The sequence below is a fragment of the Triticum dicoccoides genome, chromosome 2B, assembly GCF_002162155.2.
Source record: "Triticum dicoccoides isolate Atlit2015 ecotype Zavitan chromosome 2B, WEW_v2.0, whole genome shotgun sequence".
Classification (NCBI taxonomy): Eukaryota; Viridiplantae; Streptophyta; class Magnoliopsida; order Poales; family Poaceae; genus Triticum; species Triticum dicoccoides.
Window position 1 is genome coordinate 796,340,220 of NC_041383.1, and position 8,702 is coordinate 796,348,921.

Sequence of the window (8,702 nt, forward strand, 5' to 3'; positions counted from 1 at the left end):
TAAAGGGGGGTTCCTGTTGTAGTGAACAACGGTGTCCTGCACCTCCTTCCGTACAAGGCTTCGAAAGGGCCATCTTCAAACTGGATTGATAACTGTTGTTGTAAGAGAACTCTGCATAAGGCAAATTCTCGTCCCAACTAGATCCATAATCTAGCGCACAAGCTCTCACCATATCCTCCAAAATCTGACTACTCTCTCCGTCTGTCCATCGGTCTGCGGATGAAAGGCTGTACTAAACTCTAGCCTGGTACCCAAAGTTTCGTGCAACTGATTCCAAAACTTTGAGGTAAACTGGGTTCCTCTATCTGATACGATGCTCCTCGGAACTCCATGCAGACATACGATCCTGGTCATGTATATCTTGGCCAATTTAGCACTGGTGTAAGTAGTCTTCACTGGGATGAAATGAGCTACCTTTGTCAAACGATCAACTACATCCCAAATCGAGTCATAGCCTAAACGAGTCCTGGCCAATCCTGTGATAAAATCCATACCTAGCTTATCCCACTTCCATTCGGGTATCGGCAATGGTTGTAGCAATCCTGCTGGCTTCTGATGCTTTGCCTTCACTCTTTGTCATACATCACAAACTGCTACATACTCCGCAATGTCCTTCTTCATTCCGGTCCACCAGAAAGTGTCCATCAAATCTAGATACATCTTGGTATTTCCTGGGTGAATCGAGTATGGCGAATCATGGGCCTCTTGCAAAATCAACTTCCTGATCTTCGGGTCATTAGGCACATAAATGCGGTCCTCAAACCATAAGATAGCGTGCTCATCCTCACGAAATCCTTTAGCTTTTCCTTTGCTCATCCTCTCCTTTATAGTGGCAATCTCCTTGTCAGTCTTCCAAGGTTGGAGAAAGCGATAGGCGTAAGCGAGGCGATTGGCCTTCGCCTAGTACCTAGGCGGTGCCTAAGCGCCCTAGGCGCGGCCTAGGGTGTAATATAGTTTTTACTCGTAGTGTATTTGTGATTATTACATGGGTGTTGATATTAGTTTAGGGAATATAAATAAGTTAATTACCATCGACTACCATTGGAATACAACCCGTTTGGCATATTAGTGCAGTACATGGCATGATTTCTTGCTTGCGTAGGCAATTTCTTGCTTGCCTTGCCTAGACCTCCATTTATGCCCTAGGCGAGGCGTTTGGCCATTGCCTAGCGCCTAGGCGTGCCTAAGCGCCTCCTAGGCACTGCCTTTTCCAACAGAGCAGTCTTCTGAGCTTTTCTGATCTTATCCATCAAAGTCAACTGAATCTCCAATGCTGCTACATAGCCTCTCGGAACTATTTAGAAACATAGCTCATGAAGATCCTCGGCTAACTCCTGAGGTAACTCTCCAGTCATGAGGGTGTTGACATGGCTCTTGCGGCTCAACGCATCAGCTACTACGTTAGCTTTCCCTGGATGATAATGCAATCTCATATCATACTCCTTGATGAGTTCCAACCATCTCCTTTGCCTGAGATTTAACTCCTTCTGTGTGAAAATGTACTTCAAACTCTTGTGATCCATGTACACCTCACAATGATTTCCGATAAGAAAATGTCTCCAGGTCTTCAGTGCATGCACTATGGCTGCTAACTCCAAATCATGGGTAGCATAATTCAACTCATGGGGCTTAAGTTGTCGTGAGGCATACGAAACAACTCTTCCTTCCTGCCTGCGTGAGCACGGCTCCAAGTCCTCGATGTGAAGCGTTGCAATATACTTCATAATCCTTGCGCTGATTTGGCAGAATCAACACGGGTGATGTAACCAAACGTTTCTTCAACTCCTGGAAACTAGCCTCACATTCCTCGGTCCATTTGAATTTGGTGTCCTTCTTCAACAACTCCGTCATGGGCTTAGTAATCTTCGAGAAATTCTCAATGAATCTTCGGTAGTATCCCGCGAGTCCAAGAAAACTCCGGATATCTCCAACTGTTGTTGGTGCTTTCCAATTTGTCACAGTGATAACTTTGGTGGGGTCTACTGCTATTCCTTCTCCGGATATAACATGTCCGAGAAATTCAACTTCCTTCAACCAAAACTCACATTTTTTTTGAACAATAACCAAAACTCACATTTACTGAACTTGGCATATAACTAATGTTCTTTGAGCTTCCCAAGTACCAAAGGCAAATGCTCCTTATGCTCTTCTTCATTCTTCGAGTAGACCAAGATGTCATCAATGAACACCACGACGAACTTATCCAAAAACTCCATAAACACCTTGTTCATCATGTTCATGAAATAGGCAGGTGCGTTAGTCAAACCAAATGACATAACGGTATACTCATACAACCCATACCTGGTGGTAAAAGCCGTCTTAGGTATATCCTACTCTCGAATCTTCAACTGGTGGTATCCTGATCGCAGATCGATCTTGGAAAATACCTTAGCTCCTTGCAATTGGTCAAACAAATCGTTGATCATCGGCAACGTGTACTTGTTCTTGATTGTCACTTCATTCAATCCTCGATAATCAACAACCATCCTCAATGATCCATCCTTCTTCTCCACTAGAAGCACCGGCGATCCCCAAGGTGAAGAACTTGGGCGAATATAACCTTTATCCAGTAACTCCTTAATCTGTTTCTTAATTTCCTCCAAATCTTGTGCGGGCATCCTATACGGTCTCTTAGAAATTGGCCCTGTGCCTGGCAAAAGCTCAATCAAAAAATCAATGTCTCTATCCGGTGGCATGCCTGGCAACTCTTCCGGAAATACATCGGGGAAATCCTTCACCACTGGTACTTCCTCCTGCACAACTCCTGATAAGGAATTTACTTGGGTCCTCTTCGGCTCGTGCCGTGATACATACTTGATCCTTCTCCCTTCTGGGGTGGTAAGCAAAATCATCTTACTGGCGCAATCGATGTTTCCTCCATACATCGATAGCCAATCCATACCCAGAATTACATCCAAACCTTGCGATTCCAAAATGATTAAATCTGAAGGAAAAACATGCCTACCTATGCTCAATGGCACTTGAAAACATACTTGGCTGGCCATATACTCCGCTCCTGGTGAGCTTACTAACATAGGTGTCCTAAGAACCTTGGTGGGCAGTTTATACTTATCCACAAATCCCCTTGATATGTATGAATGCGATGCACCAGTATCAAAAAGAACGATTGCGGTAAATGACTTAACCAAAAACTTACCTATTACTGCATCTGGCTAGGCTTCAACCTCCTCTAAGTTAACGTGGTTCACCTGCCCCTTATTGAAAGGGTTTGGCTTCTTCCCAGAGCTTCCATTGCCATTTCCATTCCGGGCTTCAGGACATTCATTGGCATAATGTCCAGTCTTCTGACACTTATAGCAAGTGACTTGGCTCAGATCTCTCTTGGCTAGGGTTGATGGGTTGGTACGGTTATGGCCGTTGCTTCCTCCATTCCCATTCCCATTCTTGAGGCCATTATGATTATGCGGACTCCCTCCTCCATGGGTATGCTGAAAATGTCCTCCATGGGTAAAACGTAGCTTCTGTTGAGCTCCAGAATTGTACTTCGCTTGTCCATACTTACTCTTGCGGTTGTCAATCTGCTGCTGCTTCCCTTCAATCATAATAGCTCTATCTACCAACTCCTGGTAGTTGTTGAATGTTGCTACCATCAACTGCATGCTCAGCTCATCATTCAGTCCTTCCGGAAACTTCTCCTGCTTAGCTGCATCCGTAGCAATGTCATCTGGGGCATAACGTGCTAGCTTACTAAAGTCATCCACATACTGGCCAACATTATGTCCTCCTTGGCGTAAGTTGTGAAACTCACGCTTCTTCATGGCCATAGCTCCTACTGAAATATGGGCAATACGGAAAGCCTGCTGAAACTGATCCCACGTGACAGTGTCGATGGGATAAGTGGTTGTGAAATTTTCCCACCATGATGTTGCGGGTCCATCTAGCTGATGTGCGGCAAAAGGCACCTTCTCTGGATCTATGCATCCCGCAGTGGTTAACTCCCTTCCCGTCTTGCGGAGCCAATCATCTACAACTATCGGCTCGGTGCTACTGGAGAACACCGGCGGATTTAGCCTCAAGAAACGGGCTAAGTGATCAACAGGTGGTGGTGGTGGTGGGTTGTTGTTGTTGTTGTTCCCCTGATTCTAATTCTGGTCTAGAAGTTGCATCAATGCATTCTCCTGCTGGATCAACTGGGTGAGCTCCGATGGGTAAGCAAATCCATTGTCACGTCTCAGAGGCATCTGAGGGTTTAGAAAGGATGAGAGTACAGAATAGAATGAGGTCTAGAGGGAAAACACTACCCACATGCACATGAGACAAACACAAAAATTTCACTTCAATCAAAACAAACAAGGGCATACAACGGTCTAACTATCGTTACATAAGTACTTGGACTATACTATATACATGGGGGAATACTACTACTGTTTATGGTGGTCGACTAGAAAAATTGCTCGGTTGAAGACTCCATGATATCTGCTCCAGCTTCATCAACATAGTCATCATCGCTATTGTCTGGGTCCGAGTCGGTGTCGTCGATGATGATATAATTCTCCGGGCAGGTGCAATCATCGTCTTCTCCTCCAGTCACGGGAAATTCCATAAACACTTTTAGCTTCTTCTTCAGATCTTCATTCTTCTCCACAAGTTTCATCATTTCTTCCTCATATCCATCGCGTGTAGACTTGAGTTCTTCCTCCAGCTCAGTGATCTTGGTCATAGCCTTCTTCAGATCTATCATGCTTGCGCACATCTGGTTCTCCTAGCGGCGAATGTGCTTATTCAACTCCTGTATGCAAGTTGCAATTGATCTATCCTTCCTGGTGCTGATCATCTCCCATTGCTCATCTCAGCGCCCACAAATCTGGCAGATAGTGTCCTTGAGATCCTTGTGGTAAACTTCTCCAATGCGTCCAATGGTGATGTGAGCTGCCATGCTCTTTCCTAAACTCCAGGTTGGTGCATCGAAGGAAAACTCTATGGGCTCAGTGACGGGCACGAACGTCCTTCCTGGAACTTGAACTTGAATCATCCAACGCTCCTCTTCTGGTAAAGTGGCGATGTAGGTCCGAGTGAAGCTTGGTACTCCGATGTTCAGGTAGTTAGTGACTTCCTTCAGGTGGCGTCCAAAGGGTGTATCTTCATCCGGTTGCGTGAACTTGTTCCTTGCATCCGCCATCCTAAAAGAGTGGAACAGATGAGGTGTCAGAAATGAGAAGAGAGAGTAGTGATCTAGGGCTTTAGCTTAGTGGTCGTGTCCTACAGTCAGCGTGTGCTCTGATACCATCTTGTAGCGACCAGACCTCAAACAGTCTGATCTCTGTGCTTCAGTCTCATCCCTGGATCAGTAATGCTGAAATGCACAATACCCGAAGGATTTATAACAGAGTAGAAATCACACACTTATTACATCGAATGTCTCAAAGAGAACTTATTACAATAAATATGGCTTAAGGCCATCTAATAAAGATAACAGCGGAAGACTTGGAAGATAAGTGAGTCCATCAACTCCAACGACATCACTGAGTATAAGACCACGATCCTAAGGCATCTTACTCGTCGTCTGAAAAGTCTGCAACATGAACGTTGCAGCCCGAAAACGGGTCATCACATGGAATATGCTGGCAATGTAACACAAAGAGAGTAATGAACAGAATAATGCTATCACTACATGCATATATGGCTTGTGGAAAGCTCTATGGTTACAGTTTTACATAAAGCCAATTTTTCCCAACAACAAAGAAATAAATTTTATTTAACTATCATGGTGGTTGTTAAACATTGTGAAGGTACCTCTCAATCCCAATTAAGCATCATCATTAAACCTAACAAATTAAATTAAAGTAACATGTTGAGATTCACATGAAAATCCAAGTACTAGATACTCAAAATGTCCATAACCGGGGACATGGCTAGCCATGATTAGTTTATACACTCTGCAGAGGTTTGCGCACTTTTCCCCACAAGACTCGATCTCCTCCATTGGATTTCTCTCACTACATGGTGTTTGAGAAACGGATGACCGAGACACAGTCTTTCAGAAGCGTTAGCACCTTACGATGGGTAGACAATTACACCTACTTTCCCCTACATCTGCTAGTCTACCACTGTAAGAGTTCACACGACTTAATCAACTATGCTAGAGCCCATAGTAGCTTGTGGCTGCAAACAGAAGTTTATAGCATGAATAATCTCATGATCCCTTTGAACTTGGGTGGCGGTCCATAAAAAAATAGGCAATCGCTGGAATACCCAGGTGCCTCAGTCCACCCAGATGTGCATTAAAGTTTCCACCTTAAATAAACCATTAAATAACAATCTCACATCTGTCATGGATTCACTCACCCAATCCACGTCTACTAGCATAGCATAGCAATAAAAGCAAATGTAGAAGTAACTCCCAAAGGTTTGACAATAAAACAGGTAATAGGTACTACCTCATCTACTTCCCAAAACCCACATATTAATCAGATCCTAATCATGCAATTGTTTGAGGATTGATCTAATGCAATAAAACTGGATAGTAAAGAGGTATAATCAAAGTGTTACTTGCCTTGTTGATGATCCGTGAAACCTAGAGATTCGAAGTAGCAAGCGGCCCACTCCGGGTACTCTATCGCAAACAAACAAACGAGCATACAATAAGTACTCATCTAATGCACATGCAAAACTCAAATAAGAGATCTAACCAGAAACTTCAACTTAAGAACTCTGGTTTGCAAAAAGAATCAAATCAAACGAAGCAACGAAAATCAAACGGCGAAAGAAACAAGCTTTGTTTACTAATCTGGACCTAAGTCAAATTTTACAGTAGCAAAAACTTGTTTGGGTTGGTTAAACAAAAAGAGGGTTTCGAGACGAAACTCTAGGCACTTGAATCGCCTGATTCCGATAAATGAGCGAAAAGTTAAACTAAAACAAAAATCGGATCAGAAATCGCGATCTGGAATAATTGCGGAAAATCTGAGAAAAAAAACGGACGAACAGGCTAACGAACGAAAGTTCGCTGTCTGTGGCTAAATGACGAAAACCGTTCGTTAAAACAAATGTACGGACGAACATCCGCAAAAAAACTAAACCGATAAAAAAATAAACCAAGGGTTTTCTAAAAAACCGAATCGGTTTTCTTCAAAAAACCGGCGGCGAACGGCGTCTACCTCGTCGGAAACCGGCGGGACTCGGGGCTCCGGTGGGGTGGGATGGCATCGGCGGCGGGTGGCGTGGTCGGGCGGCGGCGGCGCCGGGCGTCGACGGCGGCTGTGGCTGCGCTGGCGGCAGCGGGCGTGGCGCGGTATTTAAGGAGGGGGGTCGGCTTGGGGAAGGGGGCACCGGGGCGGCATCGGACTCCCGGACTCCGCCGGAGTCCGGTGTTTGCACGGGCGGCGGGCGGCACGGCTGGGCCTTTGGCCCGGTCTGGCGCGCGGAACCCTTTTTTAAAAATAAATTCCATCGAAATTTAGAAAAATTCTAGAAAATAAAATAAAATTCTAAAAATGCCAAAACAAATTTTCACCGACTAAATAAAATATTTAGAACGAGATGAACATTTTCTTGGCCCTAAAATGTAGTTTGAAAAACGTGAAATTTTCCTAATTCAAATCAAATAGCGAAAAACTCCGAAATAAAATCTTATTTGATTTTTTTTATGAAATCCTCAATATTTCTTTATTTTGGGAAAGTCATTTTATTCCCTCTCTCTTATTTTTATAATCGAAATAATTGAAGATAAAATAAATAAAATCAAATGATCTTATTTTCAAAATTTGAGAAAACCCAAATATGAAAATAACGAAATCCCCAACTCTCTCCGTGGGTCCTTGAGTTGCGTAGAATTTCTAGGATCTAGCCAAAAGCAATAAAATATGATATGCAATTATGATCTTATGTATAACATTCCAAATTGAAAATTTGGGATGTTACAACTTGTGTCTGTACTGATGTTCAAAAAAATATATACAATGAACAACAGAAATAATAAAAATCACGTCCAGATCCGGTAGACTATCTAGGGGCAACTACAAACACTGAAGGGGACTTAAGGCGTACCACCATCATAGCCCCTCCCTCGCCGGAGCCGAGCAAAAACTTGTTGTAGTATATACAGTCGAAAAGTCATCGTGCTAAGACCCCATAGAGCCAGCGCACCAGAACAACAACTGTCATCAATGAAGAGACACTTGGATCGGAAGGATCCATCCTGAAGACACACAAATGTAAGAGAACGAAGACCGGATCCGAGCAGACCCATCAAAGATAACCACTGGTTGAATCCTGCGAGATCTTCCAGAGACACACCTCCACACACCTTCCGACGATGCTAGATGCACCATCGGGACGGGGATAGACGGGAAGAAGCATTTTCGATCTTCAGAGAGACGTCGCCATCTAAACTTCTTGAGTAGGACATAATCCTTAAGAAACCTCATTGAAACATCAAGAAACAGAGCCCTCCCATCGGCATGTGTCGAGATCCACCGTGCCTCAATGACCCTAATGCCACAGGAGATATTGCAGATCGGCGACGCGGACAACAGGAGGCACGAACCCTAGTTGTTGATCACTTGGGATGCAGAGACGAAGGGGTGGCGCCGGGTGTTATTTATCAACAAAGTTATCAAGAAGAAGAGAATTGATCAACTTTATGTGTGCAGAATTAGTAATCTATTTCATCGTGTTGCACCCACGGTCCAAATCATGCTAACTCATGGGATATACGGCATTAAGCTTGTGATTATACACCT